Raw genomic sequence first — 18,476 nt, forward strand, 5'->3', positions numbered from 1 at the left:
TTCGAAGTGTGCTCCAAGGTGCTGCGTGCACGTTGTCGGAGCCCGGTTTGCCCCGGGTGCGCACCTCGCGTGCACCTTCGTCGGGGTGGGCACCTTGGCTGGGTTTGCCCCGGCTGCGCTCCGAAGCGGGGTTATTGGAGCGCCGCCTCTTTTTTTGTCGGAGCGTTTGGTGGGGTTTCTCGCATTGGCTCTTCCGAGGCCCGGTTGCCACCCTGGCGCGCACGAAGTCGGAAGTAGGGTTAATTGCCCGGGTGCGCACCTTTGCCAGGGTGGGCACCTTACCTGGGCTGCGCACCAGGGCGGGCTCAAGATGGCACGCGCGTTCCGTTTTTTTCACTATCTTTCAAAACGGAAATTTTAAAATCTCCTTTTTTTTTTGCCTTTTCTGGAAATTAGTGAAGGCAGCGCATCAAAGGTGCGCACCTCGCTGCCCACCTTGGTGTGCTCTGAGGTGCGCACCCGGGAGCGCTACGAAGTGTGCTCCAAGGTGCGGCGTGCACGTTGTCGGAGCCCGGTTTGCCCCGGGTGCGCACCTCGCCTGCACCTTGGCCGGGGTGGGCACCTTGGCTGGGTTTGCCCAGGGTGCGCTCCGAAGCGGGGTTACTGGAGCGCCCCCTCTTTTTTTGTCAGAGCGTTTGGTGGGGTTTCTCGCATTGGCTCTTCCCAGGCCCGGTTGTTGGGTGCGCTCCCACCCTGGCGCGCGCGAAGTTGGAAGTTGGGTTAATTGCCCGGGCGCGCACCTTCGCCAGGGTGGGCACCTTGGTGCGCACACCTTGGCTGGGCTGCGCACCAGGGCGGGCTCAAGATGGCACCAGCATTCCCTTTTTCTCACTATCTTTCAAAACGGAAATTTTAAAATCTCGTTTTTTTTTTGCCTTTTATGGAAATTAGTGAAGGCATCGCATCAAAGGTGCGCACCTCGCTGCCCACCTTGGTGTGCTCCGAGGTGCCCACCACGGTGCGCAACGCCGGTGCGAACCCGGGAGCGCCCCGATGTGTGCTCCAAGGTGCGGCGTGCACGAAGTCGGACCCCGGTTTGCCCCGGGTGCGCACCTCGCGTGCACCTTGGTGCGCACACCTTGGCTGGGTTGCGCGGCCTGGTGGGCACCATGGTGCGCACCAAGGAGCGCTCCGAAGTGTGCTCCAAGGTGCGGCGTGCACGAAGTCGGAGCCCGGTTTGCCCCGGGTACGCACCTCGCGTGCACCTTCGCCGGGGTGGGCACCTCGGCTGGGTTGCGCGCCCTGGTGCGCACCAAGGAGCGCTCCGAAGTGTGCTCCAAGGTGCGGCGTGCACGAAGTCGGAGCCCGGTTTGCCCCGGGTGCGCACCTTCGCCGCGGTGCGCACCATGGCGTGCACGAAGTCGGAGCCCGGTTTGCCCCGGGTGCGCACCTCGCGTGCACCTTCGGCGGGGTTGCGCGCCCTGGTGCGCACCAAGGAGCGCTCCGAAGTGTGCTCCAAGGTGCGGCGTGCACGAAGTCGGAGCCCGGTTTGCCCCGGGTGCGCACCTCGCGTGCACCTTCGCCAGGGTGGGCACCTCGGTGCGCACACCTTCTCAATGTTTTCTTGCCTTTTCTGGAAATTGGTGAAGGCAGCGCATCAAAGGTGCGCACCTCGGTGTGCTCCGAGGTGCGAACCCGAGAGCGCTCCGAGGTGCCCACGAAGTCGAAAGTCGGGTTAATTGCATTGTTTTCCCCGGGTGCGCTCCGAGGTGCGCAACATCGGCGCGCACCAAGGAGGGCTCCGAAGTGTGCTCCAAGGTGCGCACGATGGCGTGCACCTCTGGTGCGCACGATTCGGAGCTCGGTTTGACCGGGGTGCGCACACCTTGGCTGGGTTGCGCACCTTTTGTGCGCTCCAAGGTGCGCACGAAGTCGGAGCTCGGTTTGCCCCGGGTGCGCACCTTCGCCAGGGTGCGCACCTTGATGCGCACGCCTTGGCTGGGCTGCGCACCTTGGTGGGCGCCATGGTGCGCACCTTTCGTGCGCTCCAAGGTGCGCACGAAGTCGGAGCTCGGTTTGCCCCGGGTGCGCACCTTGGTGGGCGCCATGGTGCACTCCGAGGTGCCCAAGATTGGTGCGCACCAAGGAGCGCTCCGAAGTGCGCTCCAAGGTGCGCGCGAAGTCGAAAGTTGGGTTAATTGTCCGGTTTGCCTCGGGTGCGCACCTTGCGTGCACCTTCGCCAGGGTGGGCGCCTTGGTGCGCACACCTTGGCTGGGCTGCGCACACCTTGGCACCCGCGTTTCCTTCATTTTAAATTTTTTTTTTTTACAATCTCTCAAGTGGGAAATTCTATAATCTCAACTTTTTTTGCCTTTTCAGGAAACTTTTGAATGGAGCGCATCATTGGTGCGCTCCGAAGTGTGCTCCAAAGCTCTCTCCAGCTGCGTGCACCTGCCCCGGCCGCGCACCCGGCCCCGCCCAGCTTCGCTCACCTGTCCCGGGCGTCTGGTGCGGAACCTTAGAGTAAGAAACATCACCGTGCACCTTGGCCAACGTGCGCGACTCGACCGAGCGCGCACTGGCCGAGGTGCACACCGATTTCACCTGGGTGCGCGCGCAGCACCTCGGGCGCACCGGGGTGCGCGCACAACGCCCGGGTTGCACCGTGGCCTGTGTGCTCGGGGCGCCTCGGGTGCGCGCTCGGTGTCGCCCCCGCGCGCGCGGTAGTGCGGGCAGCGCACCCCGGCCCGGCCCCGACGAGAACGCAAACGGGCAAAAGGTTTATTCAAATAGCATTGCGACGCCCGGCGAAAAACTAAAAAAGGGTGCAACACCGGGACTTCCCGGGAGGTCACCCATCCCAGTACTACTCCGGCCCAAGCGCGCTTAACTGCGGAGTTCTGATGGGATCCGGTGCACTAACGCTGGTATGATCGCACCCGTTATGAGCTTGTCGCAGTGTGTACTTAGCAAACCGCGACCCACGTGCGAATCCACCCCGGCCACCCACCCCCGTCGAGGTGCACACCCTCCCTCGCGAAGTGCGCCCCGTTCGCCAAGTGTGAGCCCTGCCCGGGTGCGCGCACCTTGCTAGGGCGTCGGGTGTGCACCCGGCCCGGCCTACGTGCGTGCACCTGGAGGGGGCGTCGTGTGCGTGCAGTGTCCCGTCTGCAACGCGGTGCCCACACACCACCTCGGGCGCAACGACCTGCGCTCACATGTGGGCCGAGTGCACCTTGGTGCATGTTCGGGGCGCCTCGGGTGCACGCTCGATCTTGCCCCGGTGCACCAAGGCGCTCGGTTTGCCCCGGGTGCGCACTTGGTGCAAGGTGGGCACCCAAAATAGGGATCAAGCACCAAAACACAAGTTTCGGGATGCAAAATGGGACCCAAGGACCACAAATGCGTTCCAAGACCCATGATGGGTCCACGAGAACAAAAATGTGTTCCGAGACTTAATAAACAAATATTGGGTTTTAGGAGAAGAAACATGCTCTGATGCCCAAAACGAGAATCGACCCCGAAAAGGCCACAGGCCAAAAGTGGGATGCGAGACAAAAAAAAATGGGACCCGAGGACCAAAATTGGGTTCCCAGGTCGAAGACAGGGCAACCGGACAAGAAACGACCTCTAAGGCTCGAAATGAGTCCCGACGACTAAAACTTGACAAGAAGCACCCATCAGGCACCCAACTCGACACCCATGGGATGCCGACCCACCCGGGCTTCCACCTAGCACACCTTGGCACCCACCCACCCTCGCACCCAACCTCGCACCCAACTTAGCACCTTTGAACCCACATTGGCACTCACCCTGACCCTGGCACCTTGGAACCCACATTGGCACTCACCTTGACCCTGGCACCCACCTTTGCACTCACCTTGGGACCCACCCTGGCTCCCACCTCGGCACCCACCCAGACACCCACCTTGGTTCCTTGGCACCCACCTTGGATCCTTGGCACCCACCCCGACACCCACCTTGGCACGCAACTTGGCTACTTGCCACCCACCTTGGCTCCTTGACGCCCACCCCGACAACCACCCCGTGACCTACCCTGGCTAGGGTTGGTGCACACCCACCCTGGTGCCCACCTTGGCACCCACCCTATGACCCACCTTGGCACGCACCTTAGTACCCACCCCGTTACCCACCCTAGGACCCACCCCGTGACCCACCTTGGCCAGGGTGGGTGCCTTGGTGCGCACAACTTGCCTGGGCTGCACACCAGGGCGGGCTCAAGATGGCACCCGCGTTCCGTTTTTTTCACTATCTTTCAAAACGGAAATTTTAAAATCTCATTTTTTTCTTTTTTTTGCCTTTTCTGGAAATTAGTGAAGGCAGCGCATCAAAGGTGCGCAATGCTGGTGCGAACCCGGGAGCGCTCCGATGTGTGCTCCAAGGTGCGGCGTGCACGAAGTCCGAGCCCGGTTTGCCCCGGGTGCGCACCTCGCGTGCACCTTCGCCGGGGTGAGCACCTTGGCTGGGTTGCGCGCCCTGGTGCGTACCAAGGAGCGCTCTGAAGTGTGCTCCAAGGTGCGGCGTGCACGAAGTCGGAGCCCGGTTTGCCCCGGGTGTGCACCTCGGGTGCGCACCTCGCGTGCACCTTCGCTGCGGTGGGCACCTTGGCTGGGTTGCGCGCCTTGGTGGGCACCATGCAGTGCACGAAGTCGGAGCCCGGTTTGCCCCGGGCGCGCACCTCCGCCAGGGTGGGCACCTTGGTGCGCACAACTTGCCTGGGCTGCGCATCAGGAAGGGCTCAAGATGGCACCCGCGTTCCGTTTTTTTCACTATCTTTCAGAACGGAAATTTTAAAATATCGTTTTTTTTTGCCTTTTCTGGAAATTAGTGAAGGCAGCGCATCAAAGGTGCGCAACGCTGGTGCGAACCTGGGAGCGCTCCGATGTGTGCTCCAAGGTGCGGCGTGCACGAAGTCGGAGCCCGGTTTGCCTCGGGTGCGCCCTGGTGGGCACCATGGTGCGCACCAAGGAGCGCTCCGAAGTGTGCTCCAAGGTGCGGCCTGCACGAAGTCGGAGCCCGGTTTGCCCCGGGTGTGCACCTTGGGTGGGCACCTTGGTGCGCATGCCTTGCCTGGGCTGCGCACCAGGGCGGGCTCAAGATGGCACCCGCGTTCCTTTTTTTTCACTATCTTTCAAAACGGAAATTTTAAAATCTCATTTTTTTTTGCCTTTTTCTGGAAATTAGTGAAGGCAGCGCATCAAAGGTGCGCACCTCGCTGCCCACCACGGTGCGCAACGCCGGTGGGCACCCGGGAGTGCTTCGAAGTGTGCTCCAAGGTGCTGCGTGCACGTTGTCGGAGCCCGGTTTGCCCCGGGTGCGCACCTCGCGTGCACCTTCGTCGGGGTGGGCACCTTGGCTTGGTTTGCCCCGGCTGCGCTCCGAAGCGGGGTTATTGGAGCGCCGCCTCTTTTTTTGTCGGAGCGTTTGGTGGGGTTTCTCGCATTGGCTCTTCCGAGGCCCGGTTGCCACCCTGGCGCGCACGAAGTCGGAAGTAGGGTTAATTGCCCGGGTGCGCACCTTTGCCAGGGTGGCACCTTACCTGGGCTGCGCACCAGGGCGGGCTCAAGATGGCACGCGCGTTCCGTTTTTTTCACTATCTTTCAAAACGGAAATTTTAAAATCTCCTTTTTTTTTTGCCTTTTCTGGAAATTAGTGAAGGCAGCGCATCAAAGGTGCGCACCTCGCTGCCCACCTTGGTGTGCTCTGAGGTGCGCACCCGGGAGCGCTACGAAGTGTGCTCCAAGGTGCGGCGTGCACGTTGTCGGAGCCCGGTTTGCCCCGGGTGCGCACCTCGCCTGCACCTTGGCCGGGGTGGGCACCTTGGCTGGGTTTGCCCAGGGTGCGCTCCGAAGCGGGGTTACTGGAGCGCCCCCTCTTTTTTTGTCAGAGAGTTTGGTGGGGTTTCTCGCATTGGCTCTTCCCAGGCCCGGTTGTTGGGTGCGCTCCCACCCTGGCGCGCGCGAAGTTGGAAGTTGGGTTAATTGCCCGGGCGCGCACCTTCGCCAGGGTGGGCACCTTGGTGCGCAAACCTTGGCTGGGCTGCGCACCAGGGCGGGCTCAAGATGGCACCAGCATTCCCTTTTTCTCACTATCTTTCAAAACGGAAATTTTAAAATCTCGTTTTTTTTTTGCCTTTTATGGAAATTAGTGAAGGCATCGCATCAAAGGTGCGCACCTCGCTGCCCACCTTGGTGTGCTCCGAGGTGCCCACCACGGTGCGCAACGCCGGTGCGAACCCGGGAGCGCCCCGATGTGTGCTCCAAGGTGCGGCGTGCACGAAGTCGGACCCCGGTTTGCCCCGGGTGCGCACCTCGCGTGCACCTTGGTGCGCACACCTTGGCTGGGTTGCGCGGCCTGGTGGGCACCATGGTGCGCACCAAGGAGCGCTCCGAAGTGTGCTCCAAGGTGCGGCGTGCACGAAGTCGGAGCCCGGTTTGCCCCGGGTGCGCACCTTCGCCGCGGTGGGCACCATGGCGTGCACGAAGTCGGAGCCCGGTTTGCCCCGGGTGCGCACCTCGCGTGCACCTTCGCCGGGGTGGGCACCTCGGCTGGGTTGCGCGCCCTGGTGCGCACCAAGGAGCGCTCTGAAGTGTGCTCCAAGGTGCGGCGTGCACGAAGTCGGAGCCCGGTTTGCCCCGGGTGTGCACCTCGCGTGCACCTTCGCTGCGGTGGGCACCTTGGCTGGGTTGCGCGCCTTGGTGGGCACCATGCAGTGCACGAAGTCGGAGCCCGGTTTGCCCCGGGCGCGCACCTCCGCCAGGGTGGGCACCTTGGTGCGCACAACTTGCCTGGGCTGCGCACCAGGAAGGGCTCAAGATGGCACCCGCGTTCCGTTTTTTTCACTATCTTTCAGAACGGAAATTTTAAAATATCGTTTTTTTTTGCCTTTTCTGGAAATTAGTGAAGGCAGCGCATCAAAGGTGCGCAACGCTGGTGCGAACCTGGGAGCGCTCCGATGTGTGCTCCAAGGTGCGGCGTGCACGAAGTCGGACCCCGGTTTGCCCCGGGTGCGCACCTCGCGTGCACCTTGGTGCGCACACCTTGGCTGGGTTGCGCGCCCTGGTGGGCACCATGGTGCGCACCAAGGAGCGCTCCGAAGTGTGCTCCAAGGTGCGGCGTGCACGAAGTCGGAGCCCGGTTTGCCCCGGGTGCGCACCTCGCGTGCACCTTCGCCGCGGTGGGCACCATGGCGTGCACGAAGTCGGAGCCCGGTTTGCCCCGGGTGCGCACCTCGCGTGCACCTTCGCCGGGGTGGGCACCTTAGTGTGCAGACCTTGGCTGGGTTGCGCGCCCTGGTGGGCACCATGGTGCGCACCAAGGAGCGCTCCGAAGTGTGCTCCAAGGTGCGGCCTGCACGAAGTCGGAGCCCGGTTTGCCCCGGGTGTGCACCTCGGGTGGGCACCTTGGTGCGCATGCCTTGCCTGGGCTGCGCACCAGGGCGGGCTCAAGATGGCACCCGCGTTCCTTTTTTTTCACTATCTTTCAAAACGGAAATTTTAAAATCTCATTTTTTTTTGCCTTTTTCTGGAAATTAGTGAAGGCAGCGCATCAAAGGTGCGCACCTCGCTGCCCACCACGGTGCGCAACGCCGGTGGGCACCCGGGAGTGCTTCGAAGTGTGCTCCAAGGTGCTGCGTGCACGTTGTCGGAGCCCGGTTTGCCCCGGGTGCGCACCTCGCGTGCACCTTCGTCGGGGTGGGCACCTTGGCTGGGTTTGCCCCGGCTGCGCTCCGAAGCGGGGTTATTGGAGCGCCGCCTCTTTTTTTGTCGGAGCGTTTGGTGGGGTTTCTCGCATTGGCTCTTCCGAGGCCCGGTTGCCACCCTGGCGCGCACGAAGTCGGAAGTAGGGTTAATTGCCCGGGTGCGCACCTTTGCCAGGGTGGGCACCTTACCTGGGCTGCGCACCAGGGCGGGCTCAAGATGGCACGCGCGTTCCGTTTTTTTCACTATCTTTCAAAACGGAAATTTTAAAATCTCCTTTTTTTTTTGCCTTTTCTGGAAATTAGTGAAGGCAGCGCATCAAAGGTGCGCACCTCGCTGCCCACCTTGGTGTGCTCTGAGGTGCGCACCCGGGAGCGCTACGAAGTGTGCTCCAAGGTGCGGCGTGCACGTTGTCGGAGCCCGGTTTGCCCCGGGTGCGCACCTCGCCTGCACCTTGGCCGGGGTGGGCACCTTGGCTGGGTTTGCCCAGGGTGCGCTCCGAAGCGGGGTTACTGGAGCGCCCCCTCTTTTTTTGTCAGAGCGTTTGGTGGGGTTTCTCGCATTGGCTCTTCCCAGGCCCGGTTGTTGGGTGCGCTCCCACCCTGGCGCGCGCGAAGTTGGAAGTTGGGTTAATTGCCCGGGCGCGCACCTTCGCCAGGGTGGGCACCTTGGTGCGCACACCTTGGCTGGGCTGCGCACCAGGGCGGGCTCAAGATGGCACCAGCATTCCCTTTTTCTCACTATCTTTCAAAACGGAAATTTTAAAATCTCGTTTTTTTTTTGCCTTTTATGGAAATTAGTGAAGGCATCGCATCAAAGGTGCGCACCTCGCTGCCCACCTTGGTGTGCTCCGAGGTGCCCACCACGGTGCGCAACGCCGGTGCGAACCCGGGAGCGCCCCGATGTGTGCTCCAAGGTGCGGCGTGCACGAAGTCGGACCCCGGTTTGCCCCGGGTGCGCACCTCGCGTGCACCTTGGTGCGCACACCTTGGCTGGGTTGCGCGGCCTGGTGGGCACCATGGTGCGCACCAAGGAGCGCTCCGAAGTGTGCTCCAAGGTGCGGCGTGCACGAAGTCGGAGCCCGGTTTGCCCCGGGTACGCACCTCGCGTGCACCTTCGCCGGGGTGGGCACCTCGGCTGGGTTGCGCGCCCTGGTGCGCACCAAGGAGCGCTCCGAAGTGTGCTCCAAGGTGCGGCGTGCACGAAGTCGGAGCCCGGTTTGCCCCGGGTGCGCACCTTCGCCGCGGTGCGCACCATGGCGTGCACGAAGTCGGAGCCCGGTTTGCCCCGGGTGCGCACCTCGCGTGCACCTTCGGCGGGGTTGCGCGCCCTGGTGGGCACCATGGTGCGCACCAAGGAGCGCTCCGAAGTGTGCTCCAAGGTGCGGCGTGCACGAAGTCGGAGCCCGGTTTGCCCCGGGTGCGCACCTCGCGTGCACCTTCGGCGGGGTTGCGCGCCCTGGTGGGCACCATGGTGCGCACCAAGGAGCGCTCCGAAGTGTGCTCCAAGGTGCGGCGTGCACGAAGTCGGAGCCCGGTTTGCCCCGGGTGCGCACCTCGCGTGCACCTTCGCCGCGGTGGGCACCATGGCGTGCACGAAGTCGGAGCCCGGTTTGCCCCGGGTGCGCACCTCGCGTGCACCTTCGCCAGGGTGGGCACCTCGGTGCGCACACCTTCTCAATGTTTTCTTGCCTTTTCTGGAAATTGGTGAAGGCAGCGCATCAAAGGTGCGCACCTCGGTGTGCTCCGAGGTGCGAACCCGAGAGCGCTCCGAGGTGCCCACGAAGTCGAAAGTCGGGTTAATTGCATTGTTTTCCCCGGGTGCGCTCCGAGGTGCGCAACATCGGCGCGCACCAAGGAGGGCTCCGAAGTGTGCTCCAAGGTGCGCACGATGGCGTGCACCTCTGGTGCGCACGATTCGGAGCTCGGTTTGACCGGGGTGCGCACACCTTGGCTGGGTTGCGCACCTTTTGTGCGCTCCAAGGTGCGCACGAAGTCGGAGCTCGGTTTGCCCCGGGTGCGCACCTTCGCCAGGGTGCGCACCTTGATGCGCACGCCTTGGCTGGGCTGCGCACCTTGGTGGGCGCCATGGTGCGCACCTTTCGTGCGCTCCAAGGTGCGCACGAAGTCGGAGCTCGGTTTGCCCCGGGTGCGCACCTTGGTGGGCGCCATGGTGCACTCCGAGGTGCCCAAGATTGGTGCGCACCAAGGAGCGCTCCGAAGTGCGCTCCAAGGTGCGCGCGAAGTCGAAAGTTGGGTTAATTGTCCGGTTTGCCTCGGGTGCGCACCTTGCGTGCACCTTCGCCAGGGTGGGCGCCTTGGTGCGCACACCTTGGCTGGGCTGCGCACACCTTGGCACCCGCGTTTCCTTCATTTTAAATTTTTTTTTTTTACAATCTCTCAAGTGGGAAATTCTATAATCTCAACTTTTTTTGCCTTTTCAGGAAACTTTTGAATGGAGCGCATCATTGGTGCGCTCCGAAGTGTGCTCCAAAGCTCTCTCCAGCTGCGTGCACCTGCCCCGGCCGCGCACCCGGCCCCGCCCAGCTTCGCTCACCTGTCCCGGGCGTCTGGTGCGGAACCTTAGAGTAAGAAACATCACCGTGCACCTTGGCCAACGTGCGCGACTCGACCGAGCGCGCACTGGCCGAGGTGCACACCGATTTCACCTGGGTGCGCGCGCAGCACCTCGGGCGCACCGGGGTGCGCGCACAACGCCCGGGTTGCACCGTGGCCTGTGTGCTCGGGGCGCCTCGGGTGCGCGCTCGGTGTCGCCCCCGCGCGCGCGGTAGTGCGGGCAGCGCACCCCGGCCCGGCCCGGCCCCGACGAGAACGCAAACGGGCAAAAGGTTTATTCAAATAGCATTGCGACGCCCGGCGAAAAACTAAAAAAGGGTGCAACACCGGGACTTCCCGGGAGGTCACCCATCCCAGTACTACTCCGGCCCAAGCGCGCTTAACTGCGGAGTTCTGATGGGATCCGGTGCACTAACGCTGGTATGATCGCACCCGTTATGAGCTTGTCGCAGTGTGTACTTAGCAAACCGCGACCCACGTGCGAATCCACCCCGGCCACCCACCCCCGTCGAGGTGCACACCCTCCCTCGCGAAGTGCGCCCCGTTCGCCAAGTGTGAGCCCTGCCCGGGTGCGCGCACCTTGCTAGGGCGTCGGGTGTGCACCCGGCCCGGCCTACGTGCGTGCACCTGGAGGGGGCGTCGTGTGCGTGCAGTGTCCCGTCTGCAACGCGGTGCCCACACACCACCTCGGGCGCAACGACCTGCGCTCACATGTGGGCCGAGTGCACCTTGGTGCATGTTCGGGGCGCCTCGGGTGCACGCTCGATCTTGCCCCGGTGCACCAAGGCGCTCGGTTTGCCCCGGGTGCGCACTTGGTGCAAGGTGGGCACCCAAAATAGGGATCAAGCACCAAAACACAAGTTTCGGGATGCAAAATGGGACCCAAGGACCACAAATGCGTTCCAAGACCCATGATGGGTCCACGAGAACAAAAATGTGTTCCGAGACTTAATAAACAAATATTGGGTTTTAGGAGAAGAAACATGCTCTGATGCCCAAAACGAGAATCGACCCCGAAAAGGCCACAGGCCAAAAGTGGGATGCGAGACAAAAAAAAATGGGACCCGAGGACCAAAATTGGGTTCCCAGGTCGAAGACAGGGCAACCGGACAAGAAACGACCTCTAAGGCTCGAAATGAGTCCTGACGACTAAAACTTGACAAGAAGCACCCATCAGGCACCCAACTCGACACCCATGGGATGCCGACCCACCCGGGCTTCCACCTAGCACACCTTGGCACCCACCCACCCTCGCACCCAACCTCGCACCCAACTTAGCACCTTTGAACCCACATTGGCACTCACCCTGACCCTGGCACCTTGGAACCCACATTGGCACTCACCTTGACCCTGGCACCCACCTTTGCACTCACCTTGGGACCCACCCTGGCTCCCACCTCGGCACCCACCCAGACACCCACCTTGGTTCCTTGGCACCCACCTTGGATCCTTGGCACCCACCCCGACACCCACCTTGGCACGCAACTTGGCTACTTGCCACCCACCTTGGCTCCTTGACGCCCACCCCGACAACCACCCCGTGACCTACCCTGGCTAGGGTTGGTGCACACCCACCCTGGTGCCCACCTTGGCACCCACCCTATGACCCACCTTGGCACGCACCTTAGTACCCACCCCGTTACCCACCCTAGGACCCACCCCGTGACCCACCTTGGCCAGGGTGGGTGCCTTGGTGCGCACAACTTGCCTGGGCTGCACACCAGGGCGGGCTCAAGATGGCACCCGCGTTCCGTTTTTTTCACTATCTTTCAAAACGGAAATTTTAAAATCTCATTTTTTTCTTTTTTTTGCCTTTTCTGGAAATTAGTGAAGGCAGCGCATCAAAGGTGCGCAATGCTGGTGCGAACCCGGGAGCGCTCCGATGTGTGCTCCAAGGTGCGGCGTGCACGAAGTCCGAGCCCGGTTTGCCCCGGGTGCGCACCTCGCGTGCACCTTCGCCGGGGTGAGCACCTTGGCTGGGTTGCGCGCCCTGGTGCGTACCAAGGAGCGCTCTGAAGTGTGCTCCAAGGTGCGGCGTGCACGAAGTCGGAGCCCGGTTTGCCCCGGGTGTGCACCTCGGGTGCGCACCTCGCGTGCACCTTCGCTGCGGTGGGCACCTTGGCTGGGTTGCGCGCCTTGGTGGGCACCATGCAGTGCACGAAGTCGGAGCCCGGTTTGCCCCGGGCGCGCACCTCCGCCAGGGTGGGCACCTTGGTGCGCACAACTTGCCTGGGCTGCGCATCAGGAAGGGCTCAAGATGGCACCCGCGTTCCGTTTTTTTCACTATCTTTCAGAACGGAAATTTTAAAATATCGTTTTTTTTTGCCTTTTCTGGAAATTAGTGAAGGCAGCGCATCAAAGGTGCGCAACGCTGGTGCGAACCTGGGAGCGCTCCGATGTGTGCTCCAAGGTGCGGCGTGCACGAAGTCGGAGCCCGGTTTGCCTCGGGTGCGCCCTGGTGGGCACCATGGTGCGCACCAAGGAGCGCTCCGAAGTGTGCTCCAAGGTGCGGCCTGCACGAAGTCGGAGCCCGGTTTGCCCCGGGTGTGCACCTCGGGTGGGCACCTTGGTGCGCATGCCTTGCCTGGGCTGCGCACCAGGGCGGGCTCAAGATGGCACCCGCGTTCCTTTTTTTTCACTATCTTTCAAAACGGAAATTTTAAAATCTCATTTTTTTTTGCCTTTTTCTGGAAATTAGTGAAGGCAGCGCATCAAAGGTGCGCACCTCGCTGCCCACCACGGTGCGCAACGCCGGTGGGCACCCGGGAGTGCTTCGAAGTGTGCTCCAAGGTGCTGCGTGCACGTTGTCGGAGCCCGGTTTGCCCCGGGTGCGCACCTCGCGTGCACCTTCGTCGGGGTGGGCACCTTGGCTTGGTTTGCCCCGGCTGCGCTCCGAAGCGGGGTTATTGGAGCGCCGCCTCTTTTTTTGTCGGAGCGTTTGGTGGGGTTTCTCGCATTGGCTCTTCCGAGGCCCGGTTGCCACCCTGGCGCGCACGAAGTCGGAAGTAGGGTTAATTGCCCGGGTGCGCACCTTTGCCAGGGTGGCACCTTACCTGGGCTGCGCACCAGGGCGGGCTCAAGATGGCACGCGCGTTCCGTTTTTTTCACTATCTTTCAAAACGGAAATTTTAAAATCTCCTTTTTTTTTTGCCTTTTCTGGAAATTAGTGAAGGCAGCGCATCAAAGGTGCGCACCTCGCTGCCCACCTTGGTGTGCTCTGAGGTGCGCACCCGGGAGCGCTACGAAGTGTGCTCCAAGGTGCGGCGTGCACGTTGTCGGAGCCCGGTTTGCCCCGGGTGCGCACCTCGCCTGCACCTTGGCCGGGGTGGGCACCTTGGCTGGGTTTGCCCAGGGTGCGCTCCGAAGCGGGGTTACTGGAGCGCCCCCTCTTTTTTTGTCAGAGAGTTTGGTGGGGTTTCTCGCATTGGCTCTTCCCAGGCCCGGTTGTTGGGTGCGCTCCCACCCTGGCGCGCGCGAAGTTGGAAGTTGGGTTAATTGCCCGGGCGCGCACCTTCGCCAGGGTGGGCACCTTGGTGCGCAAACCTTGGCTGGGCTGCGCACCAGGGCGGGCTCAAGATGGCACCAGCATTCCCTTTTTCTCACTATCTTTCAAAACGGAAATTTTAAAATCTCGTTTTTTTTTTGCCTTTTATGGAAATTAGTGAAGGCATCGCATCAAAGGTGCGCACCTCGCTGCCCACCTTGGTGTGCTCCGAGGTGCCCACCACGGTGCGCAACGCCGGTGCGAACCCGGGAGCGCCCCGATGTGTGCTCCAAGGTGCGGCGTGCACGAAGTCGGACCCCGGTTTGCCCCGGGTGCGCACCTCGCGTGCACCTTGGTGCGCACACCTTGGCTGGGTTGCGCGGCCTGGTGGGCACCATGGTGCGCACCAAGGAGCGCTCCGAAGTGTGCTCCAAGGTGCGGCGTGCACGAAGTCGGAGCCCGGTTTGCCCCGGGTGCGCACCTTCGCCGCGGTGGGCACCATGGCGTGCACGAAGTCGGAGCCCGGTTTGCCCCGGGTGCGCACCTCGCGTGCACCTTCGCCGGGGTGGGCACCTCGGCTGGGTTGCGCGCCCTGGTGCGCACCAAGGAGCGCTCTGAAGTGTGCTCCAAGGTGCGGCGTGCACGAAGTCGGAGCCCGGTTTGCCCCGGGTGTGCACCTCGCGTGCACCTTCGCTGCGGTGGGCACCTTGGCTGGGTTGCGCGCCTTGGTGGGCACCATGCAGTGCACGAAGTCGGAGCCCGGTTTGCCCCGGGCGCGCACCTCCGCCAGGGTGGGCACCTTGGTGCGCACAACTTGCCTGGGCTGCGCACCAGGAAGGGCTCAAGATGGCACCCGCGTTCCGTTTTTTTCACTATCTTTCAGAACGGAAATTTTAAAATATCGTTTTTTTTTGCCTTTTCTGGAAATTAGTGAAGGCAGCGCATCAAAGGTGCGCAACGCTGGTGCGAACCTGGGAGCGCTCCGATGTGTGCTCCAAGGTGCGGCGTGCACGAAGTCGGACCCCGGTTTGCCCCGGGTGCGCACCTCGCGTGCACCTTGGTGCGCACACCTTGGCTGGGTTGCGCGCCCTGGTGGGCACCATGGTGCGCACCAAGGAGCGCTCCGAAGTGTGCTCCAAGGTGCGGCGTGCACGAAGTCGGAGCCCGGTTTGCCCCGGGTGCGCACCTCGCGTGCACCTTCGCCGCGGTGGGCACCATGGCGTGCACGAAGTCGGAGCCCGGTTTGCCCCGGGTGCGCACCTCGCGTGCACCTTCGCCGGGGTGGGCACCTTAGTGTGCAGACCTTGGCTGGGTTGCGCGCCCTGGTGGGCACCATGGTGCGCACCAAGGAGCGCTCCGAAGTGTGCTCCAAGGTGCGGCCTGCACGAAGTCGGAGCCCGGTTTGCCCCGGGTGTGCACCTCGGGTGGGCACCTTGGTGCGCATGCCTTGCCTGGGCTGCGCACCAGGGCGGGCTCAAGATGGCACCCGCGTTCCTTTTTTTTCACTATCTTTCAAAACGGAAATTTTAAAATCTCATTTTTTTTTGCCTTTTTCTGGAAATTAGTGAAGGCAGCGCATCAAAGGTGCGCACCTCGCTGCCCACCACGGTGCGCAACGCCGGTGGGCACCCGGGAGTGCTTCGAAGTGTGCTCCAAGGTGCTGCGTGCACGTTGTCGGAGCCCGGTTTGCCCCGGGTGCGCACCTCGCGTGCACCTTCGTCGGGGTGGGCACCTTGGCTGGGTTTGCCCCGGCTGCGCTCCGAAGCGGGGTTATTGGAGCGCCGCCTCTTTTTTTGTCGGAGCGTTTGGTGGGGTTTCTCGCATTGGCTCTTCCGAGGCCCGGTTGCCACCCTGGCGCGCACGAAGTCGGAAGTAGGGTTAATTGCCCGGGTGCGCACCTTTGCCAGGGTGGGCACCTTACCTGGGCTGCGCACCAGGGCGGGCTCAAGATGGCACGCGCGTTCCGTTTTTTTCACTATCTTTCAAAACGGAAATTTTAAAATCTCCTTTTTTTTTTGCCTTTTCTGGAAATTAGTGAAGGCAGCGCATCAAAGGTGCGCACCTCGCTGCCCACCTTGGTGTGCTCTGAGGTGCGCACCCGGGAGCGCTACGAAGTGTGCTCCAAGGTGCGGCGTGCACGTTGTCGGAGCCCGGTTTGCCCCGGGTGCGCACCTCGCCTGCACCTTGGCCGGGGTGGGCACCTTGGCTGGGTTTGCCCAGGGTGCGCTCCGAAGCGGGGTTACTGGAGCGCCCCCTCTTTTTTTGTCAGAGCGTTTGGTGGGGTTTCTCGCATTGGCTCTTCCCAGGCCCGGTTGTTGGGTGCGCTCCCACCCTGGCGCGCGCGAAGTTGGAAGTTGGGTTAATTGCCCGGGCGCGCACCTTCGCCAGGGTGGGCACCTTGGTGCGCACACCTTGGCTGGGCTGCGCACCAGGGCGGGCTCAAGATGGCACCAGCATTCCCTTTTTCTCACTATCTTTCAAAACGGAAATTTTAAAATCTCGTTTTTTTTTTGCCTTTTATGGAAATTAGTGAAGGCATCGCATCAAAGGTGCGCACCTCGCTGCCCACCTTGGTGTGCTCCGAGGTGCCCACCACGGTGCGCAACGCCGGTGCGAACCCGGGAGCGCCCCGATGTGTGCTCCAAGGTGCGGCGTGCACGAAGTCGGACCCCGGTTTGCCCCGGGTGCGCACCTCGCGTGCACCTTGGTGCGCACACCTTGGCTGGGTTGCGCGGCCTGGTGGGCACCATGGTGCACACCAAGGAGCGCTCCGAAGTGTGCTCCAAGGTGCGGCGTGCACGAAGTCGGAGCCCGGTTTGCCCCGGGTACGCACCTCGCGTGCACCTTCGCCGGGGTGGGCACCTCGGCTGGGTTGCGCGCCCTGGTGCGCACCAAGGAGCGCTCCGAAGTGTGCTCCAAGGTGCGGCGTGCACGAAGTCGGAGCCCGGTTTGCCCCGGGTGCGCACCTTCGCCGCGGTGCGCACCATGGCGTGCACGAAGTCGGAGCCCGGTTTGCCCCGGGTGCGCACCTCGCGTGCACCTTCGGCGGGGTTGCGCGCCCTGGTGGGCACCATGGTGCGCACCAAGGAGCGCTCCGAAGTGTGCTCCAAGGTGCGGCGTGCACGAAGTCGGAGCCCGGTTTGCCCCGGGTGCGCACCTCGCGTGCACCTTCGGCGGGGTTGCGCGCCCTGGTGGGCACCATGGTGCGCACCAAGGAGCGCTCCGAAGTGTGCTCCAAGGTGCGGCGTGCACGAAGTCGGAGCCCGGTTTGCCCCGGGTGCGCACCTCGCGTGCACCTTCGCCGCGGTGGGCACCATGGCGTGCACGAAGTCGGAGCCCGGTTTGCCCCGGGTGCGCACCTCGCGTGCACCTTCGCCGGGGTGGGCACCTCGGCTGGGTTGCGCGCCCTGGTGCGCACCAAGGAGCGCTCCGAAGTGTGCTCCAAGGTGCGGCGTGCACGAAGTCGGAGCCCGGTTTGCCCCGGGTGCGCACCTCGCGTGCACCTTCGCCAGGGTGGGCACCTCGGTGCGCACACCTTCTCAATGTTTTCTTGCCTTTTCTGGAAATTGGTGAAGGCAGCGCATCAAAGGTGCGCACCTCGGTGTGCTCCGAGGTGCGAACCCGAGAGCGCTCCGAGGTGCCCACGAAGTCGAAAGTCGGGTTAATTGCATTGTTTTCCCCGGGTGCGCTCCGAGGTGCGCAACATCGGCGCGCACCAAGGAGGGCTCCGAAGTGTGCTCCAAGGTGCGCACGATGGCGTGCACCTCTGGTGCGCACGATTCGGAGCTCGGTTTGACCGGGGTGCGCACACCTTGGCTGGGTTGCGCACCTTTTGTGCGCTCCAAGGTGCGCACGAAGTCGGAGCTCGGTTTGCCCCGGGTGCGCACCTTCGCCAGGGTGCGCACCTTGATGCGCACGCCTTGGCTGGGCTGCGCACCTTGGTGGGCGCCATGGTGCGCACCTTTCGTGCGCTCCAAGGTGCGCACGAAGTCGGAGCTCGGTTTGCCCCGGGTGCGCACCTTGGTGGGCGCCATGGTGCACTCCGAGGTGCCCAAGATTGGTGCGCACCAAGGAGCGCTCCGAAGTGCGCTCCAAGGTGCGCGCGAAGTCGAAAGTTGGGTTAATTGTCCGGTTTGCCTCGGGTGCGCACCTTGCGTGCACCTTCGCCAGGGTGGGCGCCTTGGTGCGCACACCTTGGCTGGGCTGCGCACACCTTGGCACCCGCGTTTCCTTCATTTTAAATTTTTTTTTTTTACAATCTCTCAAGTGGGAAATTCTATAATCTCAACTTTTTTTGCCTTTTCAGGAAACTTTTGAATGGAGCGCATCATTGGTGCGCTCCGAAGTGTGCTCCAAAGCTCTCTCCAGCTGCGTGCACCTGCCCCGGCCGCGCACCCGGCCCCGCCCAGCTTCGCTCACCTGTCCCGGGCGTCTGGTGCGGAACCTTAGAGTAAGAAACATCACCGTGCACCTTGGCCAACGTGCGCGACTCGACCGAGCGCGCACTGGCCGAGGTGCACACCGATTTCACCTGGGTGCGCGCGCAGCACCTCGGGCGCACCGGGGTGCGCGCACAACGCCCGGGTTGCACCGTGGCCTGTGTGCTCGGGGCGCCTCGGGTGCGCGCTCGGTGTCGCCCCCGCGCGCGCGGTAGTGCGGGCAGCGCACCCCGGCCCGGCCCGGCCCCGACGAGAACGCAAACGGGCAAAAGGTTTATTCAAATAGCATTGCGACGCCCGGCGAAAAACTAAAAA

The 18,476-nt window shown here is 62.9% G+C and overlaps 2 non-coding genes across 2 annotated transcripts; both read right to left on the reverse strand.

Annotated features, from left to right (window-relative positions):
• Positions 1-2,763: 2,763 nt before the first annotated feature.
• Positions 2,764-2,882, reverse strand: LOC131868876 (5S ribosomal RNA). Its single transcript, XR_009367295.1, has one exon. It is a non-coding gene; the product is annotated as a 5S ribosomal RNA (ribosomal RNA).
• A 7,671-nt stretch (positions 2,883-10,553) lies between these two features.
• On the reverse strand, positions 10,554-10,672 carry LOC131868877 (5S ribosomal RNA). Its single transcript, XR_009367296.1, has one exon. It is a non-coding gene; the product is annotated as a 5S ribosomal RNA (ribosomal RNA).
• Positions 10,673-18,476: the final 7,804 nt, after the last annotated feature.

The sequence above is a fragment of the Cryptomeria japonica genome, unplaced genomic scaffold (assembly GCF_030272615.1).
Source record: "Cryptomeria japonica unplaced genomic scaffold, Sugi_1.0 HiC_scaffold_222, whole genome shotgun sequence".
Classification (NCBI taxonomy): domain Eukaryota; kingdom Viridiplantae; phylum Streptophyta; class Pinopsida; order Cupressales; family Cupressaceae; genus Cryptomeria; species Cryptomeria japonica.